The sequence below is a fragment of the Aythya ferina genome (genome assembly GCF_964211825.1).
Source record: "Aythya ferina genome assembly, chromosome: 14".
In the NCBI taxonomy this organism is placed as follows: Eukaryota; Metazoa; Chordata; class Aves; order Anseriformes; family Anatidae; genus Aythya; species Aythya ferina.
In genome coordinates this window covers 2430682-2456249 of record NC_140312.1, presented here as the reverse complement: position 1 = coordinate 2456249, position 25568 = coordinate 2430682, and the positions used below count along the sequence as shown (strand labels likewise).

At 44.7% G+C, this 25568-nt stretch overlaps 1 protein-coding gene across 2 annotated transcripts in view; it reads left to right on the top strand.

Moving 5' to 3' along the window:
• FSTL4 (follistatin like 4) overlaps window positions 1–25568 on the top strand; it is a 368576-nt gene that overhangs the window by 228713 nt on the left and 114295 nt on the right. The gene's annotated exons all lie outside the window — the stretch shown is intronic.

Genomic DNA, 25568 nt, shown 5'->3' with positions numbered 1-25568 from the left:
ATGCTGGGGATGTTTTGGGAGCAATCAGCTCCTTGGGTCAGCATTTCCTAAAAGGCACCACAGCTGAAAATTGCATTTCAGCCTGCTTAGGCAAATGACACAGGCAAAGGAGAAAAGCTGTTGAGACAAAGTAAGACGATTGGAAAGCGTGCCATCAGAACAGAAGAACGAGAGGCAAAGAAGTGATAAAGGTGCTGGAGTTGTGTTACTGCGGAAAAGAAGGAGCGAGTCAGTTCGTTGCTTAAATGCCTGTGTCCAGAACAACGCTTATCGTGCAGCTCTTCCAAAATGCTTGCTATTTTTCAAGATTTTTTCCAGAACTTACGCAATCTTTGGATAAACTTTATCGCCACATAAATGTGTATGTAGCGTATAGGTAAAAATAGGTATTCCTTTACTCTGCCAAATTCACTGGCTTACTGCTGAGAGTTAGCTCACAGCAATATGGGCTTCTGCGAAGAATAAATTGGGTGTTTCTATCTAAAAATTCAAACCTTGCTTTGGATTTGCTGGTTCTGTGATGCCCATCGTGGGAAGCAGTGTGGTTGTGAGGACTGTGCCTGGAGGCCACATGCAGGAGGAGAGGTACGGACTTGGGCTTCATGGGCAGGGGAAGTCTCATATTCCTGTATTGCCTCTTCTCTTGTGCAGCGAGGCCCAAGTCTGATGGGCATTCAGGTGTGAGGGTGGCTCAGCTGTGATGATGTTCAAGGCAGTTCTGGTTACCAGCAGGATGCACACATCGTCAGCTGTGTGTTGAGTACGATAGGAAATTTTGTTATCATCATTGCACCAAATCACTGTTGGGATGGAGACCTGTGTCTTTTCCTTTCATTTCCTGCAGGCTGTGTACCAGCCTGTCACAAATCAAGTGGGGCTGCAGTAACAGGAGCGTGTGATATAATGCCAGGGAGTGGAAGAAGTCGTTAAATTATTTTATTTCTAATGAGAGGTCTTACAAAGGCTTCACTAGAGTGTATCTTGAAAACCCATTGTCAAATATAACTCCATATACCTACAGGAAGATTAGAGTGGGTTGCTGCAAATATCTCCGGTGACATTTACGTGATCAAATATGAAAATAATTCCTTTATCTCCAGCTCAATGGGTACTTCAGCCCCTGAGGAGTTGGGCTGTATGCACAGCTATCCATCACGGGCGCTCATTTACTAATGCTTGCAAGTGCATGGTGCTAGAGGAGCCTGTTTCAGACACAGGGGTCCTTTTAAAGAGCCTTTTTGACATATCCTCGTGCGATACCCTTTGTAGCTAGGAGCACATTACTGTTCTTGTGCCTTGAAGACCTGGTATGTTAGTCGTGGAGATGGATCACTTAAAGGCATGTTTGCAGGGACAGAATGTGAGCAGGTCCAGGTGAAGAGGTTGGGCTTTGGTGTTGGGTTTGCTTTAAAAAGGAGCATCAGCAAAGGTTGCTTGTGCCTTGCTTCTGCTGCTGGCACCTCTGCCTCTGGGTATCGAGTTGGATCTGGGCATGGAAATGGCTGGGAGCTGCCTTGTCCCTGAGGAGGAGGCAGGTGGGACTGCAGCACGGGAAATGTCCTGGAGAGGTTGGGAGGGGAAAATTCAGGTCTTAACCTCACAGCTGCTCACCAGTCCCCCAGATCCCACGTGGTGCCACAGGTTTCCTTTCCCTGCCTCCCAAAAAGGGGTGTACAGGCAGTTTTTTCAGTCCTGTACGTAGCCTTACCTTTTTACAGTGATGTTTCTGCGTTTTTATTCATTCCTTATCACATATGCTGTTAAAGAAAATGAGTTCTCATTGCAGTAATCAGTGCCTCTGGAATGGCTGTATTATACCTAATGATACAATGTCATGCTTCAATACCTTCCTGAACGCACCATGAAATGATGTCAGAAAGCAGTGGTTTCGTGTCCCACTTTAAAGTAACCCTTAAACTCTTGCAATGGGGCACTGCCTAAATCTGCTTTTCAGCAAAATAAAAGCTTTATGGAAGGGAAGAAAGAAGTGAACTCTCTTCTCGCCCTGCATGAGTAAATAAAGTACTTTCCACCACTGTCTGTAGAGATAAAATGTAGGGAAAAAGTTTAAGGGGCGAATAATCAGACAGAATGGGACTGAGGAATATTTGGCTTCAGCTCTCGTTGCTGATGTGGTTCCCAGGTAACCTTCTGTGTGTCCTCTCGTTTCACTGTACTTTACTCTCCTGCTTGTAAATCAAGAATGATTTCTTTTTCTTTTTTTTTTTTTTATACAGAAATTGATATTAAGCTATTAATCTAGAGATTTATACAGTAGCATTGTAAGTATAACATAAGGTGTAAGACTTTGCAACTAGAGAAAAATCTTAAAGGTGCAAAAAATATTGTTTCACCTGGACTTTGGGTGTATATCGGTAGGCACGTGCTTTCTAAACATTTTCTGTCAAGTAGACGGTTTAATTATTTGAGTGTAATTAGGCTGATGAGTGGGCTCCCTCCTGTTTTATTGTCCCAGCTGCCTTCTTCCATTACAATTTAAAGCCTTGCCCTGAAGTATCCAAGTGACCACACACAGCATCCGTGTGCTCTGCCAGTTTGCCCAGTTACCAGTCAAAAAGTGGGTGGCCTTCAAGTACAGCAGAGACAAAATGACCCCGATTCCCTCCTTGTGACCGAGCTAGGTCTACCCACAGTAAGCTGACAATGAAGAGGAAAGCAAAGAGCTTGGTTTCATTTGGGATCGGTCATTTGGGAAAGGATTGTTTGGGCAGCACAACTGCCTGGTGCTGCCCAGTAGTGAAAAGAAAAATGGAAATACAAACACGCTCCCTTTTTCTCAGTCAACAAAACAATGGATAAATAGGTAGGAAACCTTATACCTTATACCTTAGGAGCTTGGAACCCAAAGGAAAATATTGAAAAGCAGAAATCCTGCATCCAGAGGTCTCAGGAGAAATGTCACTCCTACACAGAACTGGTGAAACTCTCCTTGATCTGGTTGTCTTCACCAGGATGAAACATAGCTTGGTTTTCCTGTAGGAAGAGTTTCTGTTTGAGATTTCTCTACTTCATACTTGTTGTTGTGTGTTTTATTGGCTTGTTTTTAATATGTTTTTACTGTTTTTGGAGTTTCTGTAGTCGTTTGGTTTAAGTGCTTGGAGACTTTGACTGGGTAACAAAATGCAGAAGGATAAAAATCTTTTCCTCTTTGCCAAAGAGGAGAAGAAATAAGTTCCTCTTCCCCAAGAGCACTCCAGTAACTGAAAGCCAGAAAGATATCTGTGCTCATGATGACAATTGTCCCACAGATGTCCAAAATGAGCAGTTGGCCTGGATATGTTCCTATTTGAAATGCCTCGCATAATGCTGCTGTATCATTTTAGCACAGTGATTTGGACTACACTTCACTTTTCTATAGCAGCAGTTCCTTTATTTCCACTTCTATTCATTTTCCTCTCCTTTTGACTTTTTACACCCACTCAGTCTCTTCACTCATTTTTCTCTCATTATGTTTGGCCAGCAAAAGCTGCACACACACCACTCAGTACAGATTTTCTTCCCTTCCCTCCTCTGTCTCCAGAAACACAGGAACAATTTACTTCCCTAGCAGTGTAAATACACTAGGAAAAAAAAAAAAATCTCTGTTTAGTGCTATGTTTTCCATATTCAGAATGTTTAGTAGTATTTTTTTAATATTATTTTTCTCCCCTCTCTTTCTTTTTTCCTCCTCCCCATCTTCTTCTAGAACAGCAGTCCTGAAGTGCCCTGCTGTCAGTCAAGCCCCTGTTAGGGGAAGAGCAGCTGCATTATTGCCCAGGCCCATTCTGTATTTTCTCCAGCTCTGACAAACTCTCTTTATCCAGGTGTTTTGTGTTTTTCACAAAAAGCTCCACTTTTCTGGCTGGGATTTCGCGTGGCTTTGTACTGCTGCTGCTCAGATTTAGTTTGGAGCTGTGGCGTGATTTCTGTGCAGAGCAATTGACCAAATTCCTGAACTTTACATCGTGGAAAAGCCCTGTACCTGTGCTGCTTACCTTACTCATTTCATTTATTTTTTGTTCAGTCCATCTTCTACTAAATCTCTAATTTTATGAGACCTGACAGAGGTTTATGTGGAAAGATGCGGCATTAGAAAATCACATCTGTGCTCTGGTATTCTGGTCCTGTTCTTTCTTGCTCCTAGCTCTCCCAGAATGTCAGTAGTAATTTTTTCAATAATTTGGAGCCCTATTATTTAAAACACATACCTTTTTTCTTTAGGCAAATATTGGTAATTTTCCTTCTCACACTAGGTCAGCTTATGGCCCATAATAAATCATATTTTTGTAGAGATTTGGGGTGGAAAATTGAAAGAAACCAGCGTGGAAAACCAGGAGAACGGCTGAGAGGGGAGGTTCAGCCTGGGTGTGTGGAGAGGGTTTTCCCTGAAGACAGAGGGACGGGTGGCCCTGGGAGGCTGTGTGACCTCCATCAGAGCCTGCCAGAGCAGGATGTGGCCCTGAAGGGCTCGGTGTCGAGGCCCCTTCCAGCCTGGACCATCCCGCAGCCATACGGTTACGTTGTGCTCGTGGCATCTTTCACTTCCTACCTCTCCTATGTCTTTCCTCCGGTTCTCAAGAAGTGTTTTTTTTCCAATTATAGAAAACGATCATCTTCTGCATGTTGACAGAAAACTTTCAGTACTTAGATGTTTTTTTTTTTAAAAAAACAGGTAATTACAAACTTGGAGGGGTAAAAAAACAGGCTGATACCTCATGCAAAGAACGAGCGCAGCAAGCTCCAGTAGTTCTGAATCCAGCCTCAGGTGCTGGTGCTTCATTTCTGTGGTGCTTTATTTATTGTCCATGTGTTTGTTCTCTGCTTTGTTACTTGCCGAAGTAATTTGTTCGAGAAAATAGCATTTCAAAACATCTCAGAGAAGGTGTTGAATGTTTTTTCTCATTTAGTGGTTGTAAAGCAGACAGAATTGCAGGTAGGACTGCGGGCCGCGGAGAAGTCTGCTCCGTTTAGCGCTCCGTGGCTTTCCAGCTGGAAAAGTCTGGGGGAACTCATGGCAGATTTCCCAGCTGACAATTAATATTTGCTGATTTAAACCCGCAGTGCTGCTGACAGGCTGCTTTGGTGGCAGCGAGGTGGATGTAGAGCCACTGGGAGGTGTAAAAGGAATGCCTCTAGTGGGAGGCCGGGGTCTCCAACGTGCAGGACCTGCCTGCAATGAGGTTTTCAGCACCCAATGCCAACATATTTGGGGTTTTACGTGTTGTAAAGAAAGGTAAGTGCTATATGTAATAGAGGTGTTTGCTCTCACTAGAGCTGATACAGTTCTTAATGCTCTGAGTACTTCAGAATTCCATATACCAAAAGGATTTTGTGTTATTCCCATGCTGCTTTTTCAGCTCTCTCCACCGAGACTTTTGAGGAATGATCAATTTTACCTGGCTTGTCAGGTTGAATCCTTCGAAATGTGATTGACAGCTTAATTCCTGACAAACAGACCGCATCCATCTTTGGGGTAACTCGTGGAAGTTGTATTGATTGATGTGAGGATGCGAACACGAGGCAGCTCCTGGCTTTGGTAACACTAATCTTGTAGGAGGATGTTCAAGTCTTTTTAAGATTTTCCATACATTTTCATTTTAAAAGACTCTTGGTCACTGCATAGCCTTAGCAGTTGAGATGGGAAATGAAAGCAAGGGAGGAAGAGGATGGAGAATCGAAGTAAAGGATGTGGGAGGAGACCCAGGGATGTGGCTTGCACTTACCCATTGGAGTCCTGTGTCAACTTTTGCACTACCAACTGCAACCCTCAGTACGTCAGGGGATGTTTCGGGGATGTTTCCTTCATTTTTACCTGTCCTTCTCTATTGTTTGTATCTGTTGTATGCTTCTAGTGGTATGATGGCATTCTGGACTGTGTCCACCTCAGTTTTCTTCTCTACAAACCAGGTTAATATTAACTATTTTCCATGAATTGGGGTGCTTAAAGCACAGTTAAATATTAAAGAGTAGGAAACGTTACAGAAAATCTTTGCTTTCTTGCTGTTGTTGAACTTTAATATTAGCTCTCACCATTCCATTGGCAATTTTCCAAACTGCTCATTTCTGGGTAGGGAGAAAATGGAGAAATGCTGGAAAAGTGGGGCATGATAGGATGAAGAAAGGATTAAGAAGTGATGCATTTACTGAGCCTCTGGATTGCTGAATCTCCCGTGCTCCTGAGAAGAAGTTGTGCACTCAGAATTTCACCTGCCTTTTGTCCCAAATGTTAAGTTCATCTATTAAAAGATACTGCCTTTCCCTGTAAACCCTGTGCACGTTTTAGCTCTTAGACCATCCCCGTTGCACCAACCCTACTACAGCAATAGCGTTATTTTTCCCCTTACAGTTCCAGTTTTGATTCCCATGTTGCTTCCTCAGTAACTTGGAAAATTGCTCATGTGTCAAATGTTAAGAAAACAGAGCTGTGTCTGGCTGCAGACTTCAGAGTGCATTTCCCAAGGGTTGCTGGCAGGGAGGGCAGCTCATCACCAGGGCGGTACTGCAGGTGCGGATCAAACCTAATTTTGGGTGCTCCGTGGCCACACTCGGTTTTGCATCAGAAATCCTACTCAAATCCTCTCCCAGAGAAGGGATATTTAGATTAAAGTTTTGTTCAGTTGAATTTCTGATCAAACAGCTTGCTGAGATTTCTTCGTGTACCTATTGTTGTTACAAGCACCTATTAATTTTCAGCGAAGCGGTGGCAGGTGGATTTTAAATTATTCCTCTTAGTGAAACAAGTAAATCACTTGACGATGGTGCACACACCATGCAGAGTTCACTGCGGCTGACAGAGGAACAATGCACAGCCTGACAGATGCTCACAGCCAGCCGGGTTGGTTGTCCTGCTTCTTTGGAAGAGGTGTAGGATGATTTTGCTGGCTTTTGTGTTAAGATGTTCTTTCTGGGATAAAACACTAGGTAAATGATCATGTTCATTGTATGGAAAACTGATGTTAATCTGGAGGCAGAGGTGCAGTGAGCAGCGATTCCTGAAAAAGGTCGTGTTTCTGTAGAGCATCATTGGAGTGAAAGGCTGATGTGTGTGTGTGAGTCCTCCCTGGAATGGACTTTTATTCTATAAAACTCTGCTGGGCCCTGGTCATTGCTCTGGCTCGTTTTGTTACTCCTGTTGCTGAAGTTCCCTCCAAGGATTGTGGTGGAAGTGGCCAGGCCACTGCTGGTGTGCTTCTGGGCCAGGCTCTGTGCTGAAATGGAGGCCAGGTGAAGCCTTAACAGAAAGAGAGAAAAAGAGACCAAGAGATCACTTTGAAAAGAAATCTGAAAAGATTAAAAGGTAGAGATGAGCGTTCAAACTTAAGGCGATTAGGTTGCAATAAAGGCTGCTGAAAACTGACTCAAGGAAAATGAATATATAAAATGAAGTTTAGAATTAGGGGAGACTCAGGAGAGGAGATTTAGAAGTGCTTTAAAGATAAAAAGGACTGACATTTCGGAGTAGTTGATTAAAAGGTATTCAGCACAAATGCAAATTTTTACTGGGTGCTCAATATAAAAATCTTTGGAACAAATTGGAATTTCAGATGCTGGGGGATCCTGACAGACCCGATGCCACGGATTCAATTAAGTGACTGCAAGGAAAAAACCCATACAGCTTCTGTTGGAGTTCACTCCCCTTCCTGTCTCAGCTCCGTGATTTAACAAACACTTTTTGCTAATATGCTTGAGAGGGAGGAACCTACAGGAGGTGTCGTGAAGTCAGAGCAATGCTACTTCAAGTGAGCACCCTGCTGGAGCTGCGCAGCAGGAGGCACCGATAAAGCCCTTTGTAATTCTCAGGCTGCTTTTTTGCATATTGTAGTGAAACAGTATTCGAGTAGGAGGCACACAAAGTGCTGGCGGTAAGGTTGTCTGCCTTCCCTCCTCGTTGGGAAAAGGACCTGTTCCCGTGAATGCTAAAACTCAACGTGCTGAGCTAATGGTCTGCAGATTCGGACTCTGCTAGCGAGTCTTTGAGAAGGAACTTTTTTTTTCCTATATTTTGGGGGAAAAAAACAACCTGAGTCAGAATGCTTGACAAAGATTAGTGAATCAGACCTTGCAACAGTCCTGCGTGCCAGGAAAATAGTAATCCTTGTGTTATAGAGAAGGAATTGCGGTCCAGAAGAGAATCAGTAACTTTCTCAAGGTCATGGAAGTGACTATCGGAGCTCTTGTTAAATCATCCCAATCTCTCTAAGAATCCCTTAAAAATCCTAAGGTGTGTGCAGTTTTTCCAGTACGTTTGGAGGGGTGAAGGAGAGGCATGGGCTGTCGGGGGCTACTGAATCGCTGTTCTTGAGTGGGGATGCAACGAGTACCAGCCAGCAGACATGTGGCTGTGGTCCAAGATGTCTGTAAGCGTGGAGTTGCACTGTCCATGGTGCTCAGAGCAGCAGGTTTAAACCCAGGATTTAAGCTGCTGCACTTGCCCAAAATGTTGCTCCATGTGGAGGTTTTGGACAAGAAAGAGAATACTGCAGTTTTGCAAAGGCACTTGCAGCATCCTTGTCTTGTAACAGTCTTGCTGAACAAAAAAAATCCTTGCTGTAATAAAAGTGTGAGATGGAGAGAAACAGCTCATTCTTTTTTTTCCTCTTTCAGTTAAAATTTCAGAGGTAGGAGGAAGAACTGTACAATGTGGAGCGAGAAACTTGCTCACTCACACTTGTACTTAAATGTAACCTTCATAGTAGAAAGCCTGTTGGCATGAAGAGTCCAAACAAAAGGAAGCTCCGTGTTTTCCTTTCCAGTGAGGGTTGCTTTCAATCAGAATAGCCTGATGGGCTAAACAAAGGTTCACCTGCAAGAGGTTCACCTTGTAAAAGTGTGATGTTTTCTCTCTTCCCACAATGACTGCAGTCTTGTTTCAGGGTCTGGCTCAGAGTTTTCCTGTTTCCTGCATGCCCGCTTTGCTCCTGCCCCACTGGTAATCCAGGTGAGGAGAATTAGCGAATGCAGCTGTCGGCCAGGAATAACGCGAGGAATTTTATTTTTGAAATGATTTCAGAGGACTAACTGAGGTGTTAGCGGGACTTTATTTATCCTGCTCAGAATGGCTCAAGGGAAGGAACCTGAGCACATCCAAACAGAGCTTTTGCTTTGCCGTTAGAGCTGGGACAACACTTTGCCTTAGCAGCATCATTGCCTCTTTACCAGCCTGGCACAGCAGCTCCCTCCACAGAGGTTTTTGGCATTCTTACGGTTTTGTTGATTTCCCCCAGTAAATCTAGAGTAAATACCACAAAAACATTTGCGGCGAATATTTTATTTTTTATATGGAAGTACTTTGGCTGTATCTGTGGCTCTTTAGTTTGCTATTCATGAATATTTTAGCAAATTGGTTTACTAACAGGAGTGTTGGCACTAAGCAAACGTTGCTGCCTATCTGCACAAAGTGGGGTTTAACTCAGTTTGTGCAGTTCCTTGCTGTGGAAGCCCTGTCTTGGTGCTCCACTGGGAGGACCAGCATAGCCAATTAAAGCAAGTCTCGTTAGGAAATGTGATTCCCAGAGCCTGCCCATGAGTAAAGTTTACTAAAGACTGACAGACAGCAGCACCAGCTGCCTGTAGTGGTCCCTCGGCACAGCACCTGGGTGCCTTGCAGGGGAACTGGCTGCACAAAGCAAGTCACCTGTGGGCCTGCAGGAACATCTGATAGTTTGTTGGTTTTTTTTGGATCAGAGCTGTGCTCAGGATTTAGTGAGGGAAAGATTTAGAAGTAAAAAGAGATCTTTGCTTTGGGCCTCACTTGCCACGTGATGGGTTTTGCTGGGCTCTGTCTTCTGCTGCGTTCCTCTGGCCTGAGCCGTAAAATGGTCTAAAAGAAAACTGCCCCGGGGCTGTTTTAATAGGGCCAATGTTGAAGTATTTGTGCTTGAGGGGGGAACCCATTGCCCTGAATGCCTGCCCAGCTGTCCCTGTTCCCCAAGAATACAGCAGTCGGGGCTACCAAAGCATCAGGGTGCCGAAGCCATTGAGCATCTTTGGGTTTCTGACACCGCAGGGAGCTGGAGCCTCGCATGGAGACCCAGCTCAGCCGGGCCTGTGGTGAGGGCCCGCGGTCACAGCCTGGCACCTCTCCATCCCCGACTTCCTGTTACTTTCCCATTTATTCCACACTGTGGTTTTCATCAGAATTCATCCTTCACCCTGCTTGTGGGAGATGTGGCTGGTTTCCTGAGGAAATTATTCATAAGAATGAAGAAATTTTCACTAATGGCAGCAAGGCCTCAGGTAGCGCCAGGCCGGAGCTCCGTGCCCAGCACATCTGGACACATCTGTCTTGGGCTCGTAATTTGGCGTTGTCACTCCTGGCATCACAGTAAAACAGGGCCTTGTGGAACAAGTTTAGTACTCTCAGGCACATTTTGTTTTGTTTTAATGGTAAAAGAGCTTGTTAGAGCTGAACAGAGCTGCAGAAAATCTTGCTGAAGCAGTGCGGTGTCGAGGAAGTAAAGCACTATTAAGACAAAAATCCCAGCTCCTCCGAACCCAGGAGATTTTGCTGCACTCGTGCTGGAACAGAACTGAGAGATAATTGCAGGCATTTTGTGGCCCCACACTGGCTTTCAGCGAGGTTTTATTTTACATAATGAGTCGGCGCAAATCAGAGCACAGGTTCCTTGAGATCACTTTAGGAAGGTGGACAGGTGGCAGCTTGGGGCTCATCAGTTACAGCCAGTTCCTTGGGCTCTGGTAAAGCCAAACTGAACAGCTTCATTTCTATTTGCAGGGGCAACGCTGCTGCAGCCTCCTCTTGGCCTGGTGGGAGTTTGGGCAGCTCCCAAACTTTTGGCTTTTTGGCTTTTGGCACTTTCTTAGATTGACAGCAGTTTTTTTTTTTTTTTTGCGTTGGGTGAATGTGTTTTTCCTCATGTTACATAAACAGGCACACAGCTCAGGTTTTTCTTCCTTTCAGTCCTGCTGCAGAGCACATGCTCTGGATCAGCAGAGGTCACATTTGTCTCCTTTACGCTTTCTTGCACTCTCCTTTGTTTTGGAGGCTTCAAAACAGATCAAGAATTGAAGAAGTGTTTAAGAAGTACTCCTTGTCCTGTTTGATGCTGGTAGGGTCATGAGAGTGGAGTGAGTTTGTAATGGCATCTGATCTGTGCTGTCTTATCTTTGGTAAGCAAAGCTCTAGGAATGGAGTAGAATAACTTATTTTTCCTGACAATAACGTACCTAAAATACTAAGAGTTATGCCAAAAGTGCATGTCTGAGAGAAAACCCAGCTGTCTGGAACCCCCAAGTCTTCTCTCCGTACTCCTAAGAATGACTCCAGAAAAAGCCGTCATCCCTCACAAGGAGCGGGAAGACCTCTGACATTTCAAAGTAATCAGGTGGAATTACTGTATCTCCAGATAGATCTTTAACCTATTTACTGACATTTTGTTAACTTCATCTCATAATGTTCATTTGATCACAAAGCAGCCTAAAGCTGCATCTGCCAAAGTGCTTCAAGAAATGTTTTGATCTGGGAGCATAAAATTTCTCTCCTTATTTTTTTTTTTAAATATATACTTGTATGTTTTGGTTTTTCTTTTTTGGATAACGTTTGTAGATTGCTGTGACTTCTGAATGATAAGCGTTGGAAAATCTAAAAATAAATATTGCTCTGAGGAAGACAAAAAACATCTAGCTTAGCGTGTTGAAGAAAATACTTTAAAATGTTGTAGAAATAATGTTCCAACTTAGGCTGAATTAGATATTGAGTAGGTATTGTCTAAAGCAGAGCCAACGTGAGCTTTATCCCTGTTGAGATATTTCAGATATTGAGCAAGCAAGAAAGAGTTTTATATGAAATAGTTTTTATAGCACATAAAGGCAGGGCTTGCCATATGAAGTTATGCATATTTCTGAGGTACCTGTTAGCACTTGCATTAATCTTTGACATTTAAAGGTTTTAAAAAGCACTTAACATTGACACAGATCTTCTACTCTGAGATCAATGGTAAATAATGTGGAGAGAAGAAACACCTGAGTACTTCAGAAAATGCTGGTCTTAATTTTGCTTTTATTATTGCATTTGGTTTGATATTTGTTACAGTAGGAGGAAAAACACCCTGAATGCTCCGTAACAAAACGCAACTAAGTAAGATATTAGCCGGTGGTTTATTGCAATTATATTTCTGCTGGCAGCTTGCAGTTATCTTTGGTCAGGAAAACACGAGCTCAATAATGAAAATTGTTTATAATCAACATGAGAAACTGTACCTGGGAATGTGGCAGCTGTAACCAGTAGAAACTGAAATCCCTTTTTGGGTTTGATAGTACCGTGAAGTGTCCCTAAATCTTTACAGCACTGGGGAGTGGTGAGAGTGACAGGGGACCTGCACAGGCTTTTGCCAATGCGGTGACACCGCGTTGTACCTCCCTGCACCCGTGCTCTGTAAAGACACTTTGCCACCGTCTTCACTTTGTGCTGCTGATCAATACAACAAAAGGTGCGGATAAATGGAAAAATAGATTTTGTTGGTGTTAAACAGAGAGGAGAATTGACATTCTCTTTTTTTTTTTTTTTTTTTTTTTTTTTTCCCTTAAAGGGTGATTTATGTTTTTCTGTTCAAGGGCTCTTCTCAGCAGTTCCTGCATAGGCAAAACCCGTGGCTCCTCATGGGCTCCCAGTAGTCCTCTTTCCCATCAGACTCACGAGTCTTCTGCAAAAGGATCTTTCTGCAGGGGAAAGAGGTTTCCATTCCAGCACAGAGTCACCCTTCAGAGTTATTCTGGGTTTTAGAAAGACCTTGAACGCCCCACAGGAGGAGTTTTGCTGATCCCACAGAAAATCTACATGAAACAGGGGATAGTGAGTCAAGGATTTTTGGAGGCTGGCATGAGGGATGTCGCAGAGGTGGCTTGTGAGCCTCAGGTCTTTGAGCAGACTGCCACCAAACAGCATGGTCCCAGCAGCACGGTGTCCCCACACCCCGTCCTGTGGCTTCCTCAGAGCAAGCAGTGTCCCATCCCAGCAGCTGCCAGGCAGGGATGTCCAGTGTGGGGCAAACTGGAGGAAGGGAGAGGGGCAGAGAGCAGCAGCCCCCCCGGTGGTGTGCCGGGAGCAGCTGTGGTTGCACCTGCAGCCTCCCACGGGGCACAGTCAGTTAACTGCACGCATCTGGGTGTTAATATTACCGTGCAGGGGGTAGGAAAAAAAGTCCACAGAGAGCTCTCGAATAGGGAATTCTCAGATTATGAAGCTTGTCTGGGTATCTTCTGAGTATGAAAAATTAATTTAGGTATTTATAGTCCTTCAGCTGAACTCTCTTCAATAAGTTTTATCGCTTCAGATATTACAAAGTTCAGCGATATGTGATTAAATCTGCAGTAATAACAAGAAAAAAAAGAAAAAGAGTTTCAGCTTCCCTCTGGCACTTTCACATACTGTTGCCCTACAGTGCAGGGTACAAGGATGAACCAGGTGAGGTCCCACTGTGCACAGCAGGAACGTGTCCTTGTCCCTCTTTACCCCAGGGAAAGCTGCTCCTTGCTGCAGACCTTCGCCAGCACTGCTTGTCTGCGTGTTTGGCAGACTCTCCTGCATTCATGTGACAAAACTCCCTCCAAGAAGGCTGTGCTGTCTTTGTTGATGTGTCCCAGAGCTCCATTTCTGATTTCTTCCCACGTCTTCCCGCTGTGTGTCCTGGGGCAGTCTGGAAGGAGATGCTCCCCACGTGGGACATCCTTGTCCCAGGTCCTCAGCCACCTCCGTAAGTCTCCTCTGCCTCCTTTTACTGCTGGGGATTGCATCTTGGCTTTTTTTGGAGCTGCTCAGTCTATCTTTCCAGATTGTCTTCCTCACTTTTTAATAATTTTTTAATGAAAACGCTGAACTCTCTGAGTGCTGTACATTAGCATACAAATTATTAAAGTAGTCCAGCACAGATCGATAAGAGCTGATACAGGGTCTTCATCGGTGAGCTGTAGTTACTTATTGCTGCAAGAGAAGGTTTTAATCCTTAACTAAATGGGGAACATTTAGGGGAATTTACTGCTGGGAGACTGTTCAGGTGAAGTACTGATGTTCAGAATTTCAATAAAGTATTAAATCCCTTTCAAGCTATAAAAAAATGAAAAATTTTATGAAGGAGAGTAACTCATGCCTTCTAATTTTATTTTCCTGAAGTAATTTCCCCCTTAAAACATCACTGTAAATTAATGCCTCAATAATCAAGCCTGTCATTCTAAAACAAAATAAAAATTAAAGTATTTAAAGAGCATAACGGAAAACTGAGAATTTGTGGGAAAAAAATGCAGTTTATAAAAAAAAAAAAATAAATCTGCGCATAGGTGTTTTGAGTCTTGGTGCAAGAAGGGATTCTCAGCATGAATAAACTGTAATCATTTTTAAATAATCTCTGTTAACACTTCTGGTGGCTACCTAAGAGCAGACCAGCATATGGCGTGTCGGTGTGAGCGCTGATTTAGAGCTGGGCCTTCCAGCCTCATTCTCAAGCTGTTGTGAAGCTGGAAGAGCTTTACGTAAGAGGACAGGTGGCAAGTATTGAGCAGCTTGGCAGGCAGGTGGGATGCTGCGAGTGCTGCTCACTATGCAAACCTCGTGCTTTCCCTGCTCCCTCCTCGCCCGCTTTTCCCCATCCCCTCGTTTCTCTGCCTGCCTTGCTGCTGGTCAGTTCTCGGCATCTTGTTTGTTGCTGGAGGAGCTCTGACGTCCCCAGCTGAGTGGGAGCTTCAGGGCACCTCTGGCATGAAGGCTGTGCTTGGGGCAAAACGTGAAATTTCCCTGTTTTGTGGGCTGGGGTGGGGGGAGAGGTGGGCAGGCTCCTTTTATGCTGCTGGAGAAATATCTGAAAGCAGCAGTGCTCGCTGCAACTTAACCCTGCAAAACTTGCTGCTCAAAGCGTCTTGTTTATTATCTCAAAGAGCAAACGGTTTCCTTCATGAGTTAAAAAGCTTGCTTGCTTGAACAGCCGCCTTTTATGTACCTTTTGTGTAAGTCCTTTATGCAACAGTTGCGAATTAAGATGCTAATAGCTATTTTCTGAAGCTTTAGTCTCCAGCTTTCAAAAACAAAATCCTGGCGGTTTTCCCAAATTCCCACCATCTGCTGGGGACATCCATAAGCACTATAACCTTGTGCCTACTCTCACAAACTTTTCAGGTCGGAAAGCATGGCAGTGCAGACAAGGCATGCAAGGTGAGTTACGTGCAGCTGCACGTCGGTCCTGCAGGGTCTGCTTGTACATCCCGATGACTTCCAGAAACATTATACAGGCATTGCTTCACATACCAGAAGGAGCAGGTGATGCAGAGCGTTGTTTCCACTTTATCCCAGGCATTTTTGCCTGTGAAGCTGCCACCCCTAAAGAAATGGTCCCCCCTGGTTGTAATTACGGCCTCAAGTTGTTTCATTAATGCAGGAGGGGACTCGGTTGTGTTGTTGGAGCTTGCAGAGATGGCGAGGGGCAGAGTGAGTGCCTGTCTCTGTGTACCAGCTCAGCAGACAGGAATGGGCCATGAAATGGCTTTGGAGGAGCAGAGGCTGTCTGATACGACTTCTGGTGAGTCTTAGAAAGCGCAGCGTGCAGCCAGCAGGATGCCTTCTGGAAGTTAAGATAGTTTGTTTTTTTTTTCTTTTCCTTTTTTCTTAAACTCAAGACACTAGTGTTTTGGTCTGTGCTTTTTTTACTTCTCCTGAGGAAGCTTAACAATAGAGCTGTGTGGACTCCTGAGCAAAAGGAAATCCAGTCTGTGATTTAAGGAATAGTTGAAGACTTGGCTGCAAGCAAAGCTCCTTGCCAGGCTCACTGCAGCAAAATCCATCGGAGCGGTGCTGGCTTGTCTATGCCTATCATCTATTGCTCACATAAATGGATAGCACCCAACATTTTATATATAACCCTTGTAGGAATCACAGGTGCTGGTTGTGATTGTGAATTTTAAACATACCACGGAGGAAGAGGGGAGTGAGGCGATGTGAATAAATATGTTTTTATGTGCTGTAATGATGCCGATTTTTCATTGTGCTTAGGCTTTGGGGGCCTAATACGACTTCTGTTGAAGTCGGGATTTAATTTTTGCTTTTTATATAAATGCTATTGCATTTTATTATGGTTGGATTAAGCCTTAATTGTCGAGGCTTTCACAAATTGCACTGCAATAAGTACATGAAAAAGTGGATGTAAATATAACGTAGAGAATGAAATGCAAATATGTGCATTTGTGTAGAGCATGTTTGGATCTTGTACTCAAATTTACATTTTTAAGTAGCTGCTTTTAACCATTGTGTCTGCAGAAATCCCTTAATATTAAATAGATAAATCTTTCTCTTCAGACCGGGCTCCCGTGCAGAAATAGCCAAATATATTCTTAATACAACGTAACTTTACGAGGTCGCGCACTCCATCTAACGCCTTGTCATTTTAATGGATTCCGCTTTAATTGCTCATATCCCCCAGCTGAAAGCATTTTTTTTCCCTCATTCTTCTGAGAACCAGTTGTTACCAAAAAATATCATCCGTGGGTCAGAGGCTAAGCTAAAACAATTTGCCGTGCGTTTCCCTGTGCCGGGGCAGGAGCAGAGCTGAGGCTGGCAGTGATGCTCGGGCTGCGGCACGGCCCCTGCGGTGTGCTCAGCATCATGAGCTCAGGTGGGGCAGTCGTAATTCCTGATCTCCCTGTAAGCCTTGGGATAACAACGCTTTGCCAGTTGGTTGTGTAGGCTTATTCCAAGTTAGCCTCCTTTAACATGTAATTATTTGGGAGGAGGTTGGTCGCAGGGCAGTGTTCAAATACAATGATGGTCCTAATGGCAATTCCCAGACCTTTGCAGATGCATTAATGCTTTCTCAGCCCAAACTGGCATATCTTTTACCCTTCCAATGGGCAGTGTAGGCATGCCCGAGGGGCAAGGTGCCACGTGTTGGAACAACACCCTTGGGGATCCCGGTGGTGGTTGGGGTTCTCACTGTGGGCACTGGGAGCCTGACCAGGGGCGGCGAGGAAGGCAGAGGTGCTGGGTGCTTCTTACAGCACCGATCGCTTGTAGTAAGATCTTCCCAACAATTCTGTTCACGTCACGTCTTAAACTGCTTGCAAAATAAATATAACTGACAGATCTGCAAGCAGCAATGCCCAGGCTGTGCACAGAATATTTTTCTTCCAAAGCAGCCCAGAGGTGGAAGCAGATCCGATGCTCGGAGCACCAGATCGCATCCCCGCAGCTTCCCTGCGTGCGAAGGATGAGCGAGATGTGTCCCGATATGTTCTGGATGGCAGTCATTCAAACGCTTCTCTGGGTTAATAATGGAAGCAAAGTGACCAAATTTGATTTGAGAGAGATGCTACTGAAAACGTGGAAGGCGTTACGGCAACTTCAGTGTATTGTTTACGTTAGGAAGTCTCTTTGATTGAATTTCTCTGTGAAAATTAGCAATAGCAAATGCCCCCCGGTCTTCAGCCTGGCAGAGAGGAGTTCAGCCTCCGGTGATGTGAGAGCCGCAGATCTCACCAGGGCTGCAGAGTTGAGCACACGTGGGAGAGTTTGCAGGGCAGAAAACATTGCCTTTAGCTTGCAGCGGCGTGACATACCTTCATCCCAGGGCATCCCCCTGGTAAAACACGCAGCTCTGTGTGACAAGCTTGTTTGCCATCATTTCTTGACCCTGCTCTTGGACATTTTCTTTAAAGAGGGCTGAAGGCGTGTGGCCCCATTCCAGCGGACGGAGGCTCAGCTTTGGCTGCCGGGGGCTGGAGCCGTGTGCTGACACCCAGCTCTGGTTTGTGCTGCCCAGCTGCTGGTCCTCCCAGAGGCTGGGCTGAAATATGGTTTCTATTCATAAGTCCTTGTCATTAGTGCTGACACAGAGTACATCATTCATATTTCAGTGGGTGGGGTTTCAGATAAATCACAGAGACAGGGAAGCTCTACTGCAACTGGGAAACCTGAGGAATGGTGTAGTTAGATTTATGTGTTTATATTTACATCTCTTGCTGCACTACAGCTGATGGTTGTAGTAGGTTGTTTATTTTTTCTGGAAAAATGTTTCTTTTCTGTTGCATGTTTATGTAGAATTGGTGACATCTGGTGATCACTTATAATGAGTCCTCTCAAGACAGCCAACGAAAATAAACCTTTTAGTAGCAAAGATTTGTCTTGCAGCGCATCTGAGAGATGCTGCAATTAAGACGTAATTCCTGCCTGCTGCTCTGCTCTATTCAAAATCTACGTCAGATCAAATACTCTCTTTTCAGCGTATTACCAAATGAAAAAGGTTGTTCCCAGGCTCGTAGGTCTAATTGAATAAAGACCTATCCAAATGAAAAGGGCACAGATGATCCTCTGGTCCCCGTGAGACGGGCGTGCAGAGCTCCTGTTAATGTCAGGGAGAAAGTTGCCGCGGAATCGATACAAACCACGTCTTTAACTTAAAGGCAGTTATATCTGTGGGCAGTGCATGCAGGCCATTTTACTTCAGTTTTGTCGTCTGTCTTTGAAATATGGTAACCCAGAAGTGACAGGACTGGAGAGCCAGCTCGCAGTGCCTGCAGCACGGCGGGTCCAGGTTGGGCAGGCTGGAGGGGCAGCTCTGCTTCGGGCATCTCCCTGCTTTGGGCAGACATTTGTTCTGAAATTTCTGATCCTGTCTAATTCTTCCTGCTGCCTTTCCTTGGTAACACTTTTTAGCTGGCATTGCTGGCCTTTGGGATTGGAATGGCTTGGGAATGGATGGGTCTCATGTCCTGTCTCAGCACGAGCTGTCACCCCAGAAATGCAGTTCAGAGAGAGCGTGGGCTTCAACGAGGCATTGTCTTCATTCAGCCACGAAGGCAGACCCATTGTTTTTACTCCTTGATAATATTATTAACTCTCCAATTAATTACGTTGCCAGAAGAAGGGTTTGTTGCTCTTCCTGAAGCATGGAAAACTTGGTTTCCCCCCTGAAACTTACCGGGACAGATTGTCAGCAGTTATTAATGTGGGTGATTGCATGTGGCCTCTCTTCCAGCTACACAATTTCCCCTGTCGCGTTGGAGTCTTGCCATGTTTTAGGGGATTATTCTTACCAGCAAGTATTCCCTAGCACAGCCTCAAAGCCCTGCTGGAGCCAGTGCCTGTCCCCGGCTGCGGGTGCCCTGAGGAATTCTGCAGGACCAGAAAACTCGGCCACAGGGAAACCACCAGGCTGACCATGTCTGGCGGCAACAGATTTCCAAATGTCACCCTCGTGATGTTTCTGATTCCACCAAAGCCTTCTATGTCATGGGAAAATGCCAAAGAGCAACGAGAACCAGGGAGTGCAGAGCGTGCTCCCAAAACGTAGGGGGCGGAGGAGGGAGAGATGAAGGCGATGTTCTTAAAATGGTTCTGTAAAATGCACAGGCACTTGAAATAGCATGGCTGTCCTTTATTCAGCACAGCACTACAAGTACCTGAGTTACCTTGGTTTTAATTTCTGGTTATGAATGACATTGAGGATGTCACTGTCTCTGGAAATGAAGATATTATCTTCACTTCCTATTAATGAAAAAATCATTTGCCCTTATGGAAGATATCATCAAGGTTTCAAAAATGTGAGCCCCAGAGAGATGTATATTTCATCCCACTTTAGCTATTTATTTAGAAAATAATTTATTTTTTTTATTTGTGAGCAATGGGATAAAGCTCTGAGGGTGGTGTCCAGCCAACTCAGAGTGCTGCTGACAACATCAGCTGCTTCTGTCGTGTTTCTTCCCATAGTCTCAGCCCAAAATGAACCACTCGGAGGGGATGCGTGGAGCTGCAGTCGTGCTGGGAAACCAGGCGTATCATGAAGTGACAGAAAGAGCCGGCTGGCATTAATAGGAAGTGCCTAATCACTCGTTACTCGGGATCATTAGTGCAGAAAGACAAGTGTTTACTTCTGGAAGCACATTAGGCTGCATGCGGCTTCACAGGGCACTTTGTGCAGAGCTCAGGGGTGTCTCCTGGTGTGTTTCATTGCTGCTTTCTTGTGTCTGTGTGATTATTTTACATTTTAGCCTGCTGCTCCTGCACTGTGTGAGATGCAGACCTCCTCTGGCAGTCCCGGTGGTTTCATTCAGAGGTGCCCAGGTTTGCAGCTCAGCTGTACCCAGGCTGTGTTTGGGCTGCCTCCGTGGGTATTCAAGGTGCGGAGTCATACAGAAAACTTCACCTACTCACCGTCATTTTTAGCAACTTCTCCAAAACCTTGTTGTCTTATCTGCAACGTACCCTCCTGGAGGATATTGTTGATTTATCTCTGCTTGTTGTGTTTTTGCAGATGAAATTGCAAATTTCTGAGTCACTTTGATTTTTACCTCTCATTCAGCCCCATGCAGTCAGGGGAGGAGGAGAGAGAAGGCTGCACCTGTAGGTGGTTGGCACCCGGCTTGGCTTTGAAGCTCTTAAGAGCCACAGATAGCTTGTGGCTTGTTTTTCGGTTGTTGGTGGTGGTTTTGTGTTTCGTTTTGTTTTTTATGTGGGTGGTACTTTGACTTGTTTTAGGCTTCCCACATCTCCAGTACCTGCAAAAAACATCTAGCAACATCGTGCCTTTCTCCTGAGCAGCCAGGCTTGGCTCAGCTGATGAATGGCATCCTTTGGCTCCCCGGAAAATCATATTTAGATCACCTGAACCCAAGGGCGGCTTCCTGAGAAAATCCTGGTGAATTGGAGGTTGCCAGAGGCTGAAGAGGAGGGCAGCAGTGGCTGTGACCCAGGTGTGAAGGTGGTGGTGGGTCCCAGTGCCACATCATGGTACCAGTCGTACCTCTGCAGTGCCTGAGCCTGGTTTATGCAGTGCTGGGGAAAGTTAGGCTGTTACGGAGGTCTTGCTCACTTGAGCATCAGAAAAGGGAATGGTAAAGCTGACAGGGGTCGCTCCACTGAGCTAGAACCTTTGCGTTGCGCTCAGGATGAAATAAATGAGTACTTCACTTGTGAAGCTTGAGGATGACATAAATAGAGCCCAGGCTTCAATAACAGATACAGCGTATGAACGGCAAGCATGGGGTAGATTTTACAGGCCAGAGTGTTTATGTCTGAATAATTGCACTAAAGAAGAATCGGTAACCTCTAGGTTTTACAGAAATGCAGCCTGTTGCCTGTCTGGCCCAAGTAACCATCACTTGGCTGGGTACTGAAGGACACCTCCTCCTGGCACTGCTGCCTGGCAGGCTGGGTAGCTAGTCCGTGGAGCACTTCGCCTTTTTGTGTAGTTTTAGTTTAGGTTTGAGTTTGTGATGTTAGCTCCAGTAAGTTATTTAGGAGTTCTAATCATGATTAATTTGGTTAGAACACATAGGCTGAACACATGATACGAGTAAGGCCACTTCTCATTATTTCTGTCAAAATTTAATGTGCTTATATTATCGTTTCAAGATCCAGGTTTGAATTTCGTACTGTTTAGAAAACAAATACGCGTCCAAATTGGCTCCAGATGCGATTCATTACATTTTGTGTTTTTCAAGATATTTTTAACAACTGATGTATGAATGTGATGGGAAGTTGCCAGAAGACTTACTTTATGATCCCAGTCAAGGAAACAAAGACTCTTAATCTGAAAGAAGATAGGATTTTTTCCGAAGCTTAGAAAGAACACTTAATTACATATTTTAATGAAAGGAAAGTTCTTTCTGCTCTGCAGTAGTATAACGAGTGTCCACATGTAAACAGTCCTCCTGCCAAGGTGCAGTCGCTGCCAGGCGTTGCAGGCACTCGTGTTGATGGCTGCAAGGCCAGGAGGGTGGTGCTGGACCAGCTCTCCATGGCCCGACTGCAGCTACCTGTGTGGGTGAGCTGAAAAGGGATGGGTCCCCAGGAAGATGGGGATAGACGGTCCCCACCATCTATAGAAAAGAAAGGGAAAGAAAGGAAAATAAGCAAGTCCAACACAGGCGCAAGGGATGTTTTGAAAGCTGATGGCTTTAACTCCTTAAGTGCCTCTCTTTTTGCTACAACAAATACTAATACAACAAATACCTTTGCAGACTGACAAAATAGCAAAGATTGGTTGGGTGGCGCTTTGAGCAGCCTGGTCTAGTGGGAGATGTCCCTGCCCATGGCAGGAGGTTGGAATTAGGTGATATTTGAGGTCCTTTCCAACCCAAACCATTCCGTGATTCTGTAATTAAGGGAGGACAAACTTACCAACTTGCAGTGCAGCTCCATTCCTAGGATTTTTATTTCTTTTACTTTAAAATTTATTTTTCTGAGAGTTTAAACTTCCCCATGCAGGGGACGTTCACTGCAGCAGCAGATATATATCCAAAGCTTCGGACCTGGTAGGGACACAGCAGCCAGCTAATGCAGTTCAGAGCACAATTTATGGCGATGAGGATGCCAGCACTGAATTAGCCAGCAAACAGCTCCTCTGTGCCCTCGTATCTCAGGCCTGCTGAGAGGCTGGCCCACGTTGTTACTGCACCATATCCTTGTGTGTTTGGTGGTGTAAATATATTAACACGATAGGCACGCCCTGCTGAGCTGGCTGAGTTTTGAGAGATGCTGCCACCGTGTTCAGGAGGGTTCAGACTAAAACATTTCCAAGTTTTGTAGGTCACAAATTGATGCTCCCTAAACTGTTTCTGGCCCTTAATAGGCAGGAGGAATTCTGTGATCTAGTGTCCTCGTAGCCTTAACCACAATACGTGTTTGAGTGCCTTTAAGTAAGCTCCACTCCTGAAATTGTAAGGAGTAAAAGTAATCTCACCAGTACAGATCAGTCTGTTTTCCCGGTTCACAACAGATGCAGCTCTTTATTTCATTTTCGTAAGTTTAGTAGTCATCAAAACCTTTAGCTAAAGTCTCGTAAAGGCAGCTCGTAGTGTTTTCCAATCTGCATGATTTGAGGCGATTTGAGGATTTTGTATGCAGATGAGGATGTGCTGATAACGTCTGCTCCCCAGGGGAGGAGTGACTTTCCTCTCCTACAGACGCAGGCGGTGGGGTTTTTGAGTAGTGATATTCATGGCCATGATTGTGTAATTAGGCAGAAATTTTAGCAGCAGCTTGTAAAAAGTACAATTAAACGTTGGCCCCAGCCCCTCCTCCCCACTCTGCCTCCCAAAGGCCTTTGGTGCAAATTTGAGATATTTCCAAGCTCAGAGATAGTCGGCGGCTGTTAGAAAAGCTGGGGTGGAGATATGCAATAGCTGCTGAAGCTGAAGCTCAGACATTGGCTTCATTAATAACATCTCATGATCATATCAACATAAACACGAAAAGGACAGTAGTGTTAGGAATTTTGCCATGATGTTGTGGACCGTTCCCATTTTGTATTTTACTGCAATCTCTGCAAGCTCTGGCACTGTTACAGCAGTGCCATCAAGGCAGAATGATGGAGGAGGGTGCTGGTGGCATCCTTCCTTAGCAGGGGCTGTAATCTGTCACCATTCTTATCTCCGAGGCTCCTGTAACTGCAGGTTTCCAGCATTTCAGCCTTTGAAGGGAATGCTATAGCTGCAGTCATTCCTTTTATGACTTAAAGCCGTCCCATCTGCAAATGCTTCTGCCAGGTGTGGTTTTAAACACGCTGTTACCATCACATTGAGCTGCACTATTCGTGTGTTATCTTGGGTTCCTCCCTGGTCTTTGTGGCATCCTTTCCTCGCATTGTAACAGCGAGGTGAGCATGTGGGAAGTGAGGTACCAGGGAACGTGGCATTAATCAAATGGCCTCTTAGTAATGTTTTTCTTTTTTCACTTCATATATATCCATGGAAAATGCATGTTCTGGGTGCATGCCCCTCTCTGACAAGGCTTTTTTCAAGGTCCTTTGAAGAGTTAATAAATTAAACTTGAGAAAACAAACTGATTTCAGAGCCTCTTTGGCTTCTAGTACTGTTTCTGTAAAGTTCAGCCTTAGCTTTCTTAAAATGTCTTTTAACTTAACAGACCATGGAGATCTTCTACCTGACATGAAGATTTAATTTTTTTGGTAAAACTTACTGACTAGAAGCAGAGGAACTGTTTTGATGTTTGGATGTCTCCAAGAAAGCAGTTATGACAGTGTGCCACAAGGCTCCCAGGGCAGCAGATGCTGGCGATGCGTTGCGGGGATGCTGTGCGTGGCAGGATCGGGCTGTGTGCTGCTTTCCTGGGCGAAGGCACGTTTCATAAACCTGGGCTGGTGTCCATGGCTTGAGGCTTCCTGTAACAGCTTCCTACAAACCAAATGTATGGAGGAAACGGGAAAAGAGGCTGTTGGAAGGAAAATGGGGTAAGGAAAAGGTTCTCGTGGACCTGCATCACCAAGGCCATTAACATTTTTCATAAAGAAGCTGTGGGGACCAGCATTGCCTAATGGTTCCTTGCTGACTTGAGTGCAGATCAGACCTGCTCTGATCCATAGAATAAGATTCATTTTGCCTGGTGATAAGTGTTGACAAGCTAGAGATCTGATCTGTACAAGCTGTCTGGGCTTTCTCTGTCCCCCAGGACTGAGGGAGGCACCTTCAGCAAGCCACTCGTGCTGCTGCCTGGGCCACCTCCTTTTACCTGTTAAGACCCAAGCAAGGAGCATCGGGGTGCCCACAGGCACAGACAGCTCAGGCCCAGCCCCACTCTCCTGTTGTGTGATGCACAGATCCATAATCTGATGGTTTGTGAGGCTGAAATGGTCATCCATGGCTATCGTACTTGACTTTCTGTTCAGAAAGGACCACAGAGTTTTACTCTGTAGTGGGGTGAATCATTCTTCCCCTTTACGTAAATGGTTGCGATTAAATGTGATAGTGTCTGGAGGAACTTGAACTGTTTGGCTGTGATTTCTAATTGTGAGTACTTGAACATAAGTTTCAGTGAGTGAACTTGAAGACAAAGGCACTGAATGACAGATCTTAAAAACATGAAAAAATGGTGACCTAGGGAGTGGTGAAGTTAGCCAGAGAAGAGTCTTCGTATGTCATAGGAAAGGTTGATCAAAATTTAATGAGTATCATAAAAAATGTTGCTCTGCTGATGTTTGCTGCTTTGTTCAGGTTCTTGGCATACGTTGTGTTTTCCATGAAGATATAGGAGATGAGAAATGCTGGGCACAGTGATTTGCAAGGAAACAACTGTGTTCAAGTGCATTTCCATAGTTTCTCCATATGTCTGTGCAATACAGACATTTCAGGCTGTGCAGGCTGAGTGGCTGCTGCCCTTCAGTCCCCTTTAGCAGAGATCCAGATACGCAATCTTTTTAGATTTCATTCTTTAGAAGTGTGTCAGGGTTATATTGTTGCTACAAATCTACTCATGAATGCAACTGTCACGTTTTCTATATGGTTCAACTTGGCAGATCGCTGAGGTTAGGCCAATGGACTTTGGCTGGTATCTGTGGGACAACAGGATGCTACCTTACATGAGATAGCAATATCTTTCTTTTTTTTTTTTTTTTTCACAGCTCAAAATAAATTTATTTGACAGCCGTAGACATATTTCCTTCTTGACTGACTGCAACTCAAAACATTTTGTGACTATTACAAATCCTAGCATGTGAAGCATAAAAATTTAGAATATTAGTTCTAAAAGTTTTCAGATCTTTGGCTGCTACTACATTAAAAGAAAAAAAAAAAAAAAAAAGACCAGAACTTGAGGATATTTTACTTGCTTGGAGAAG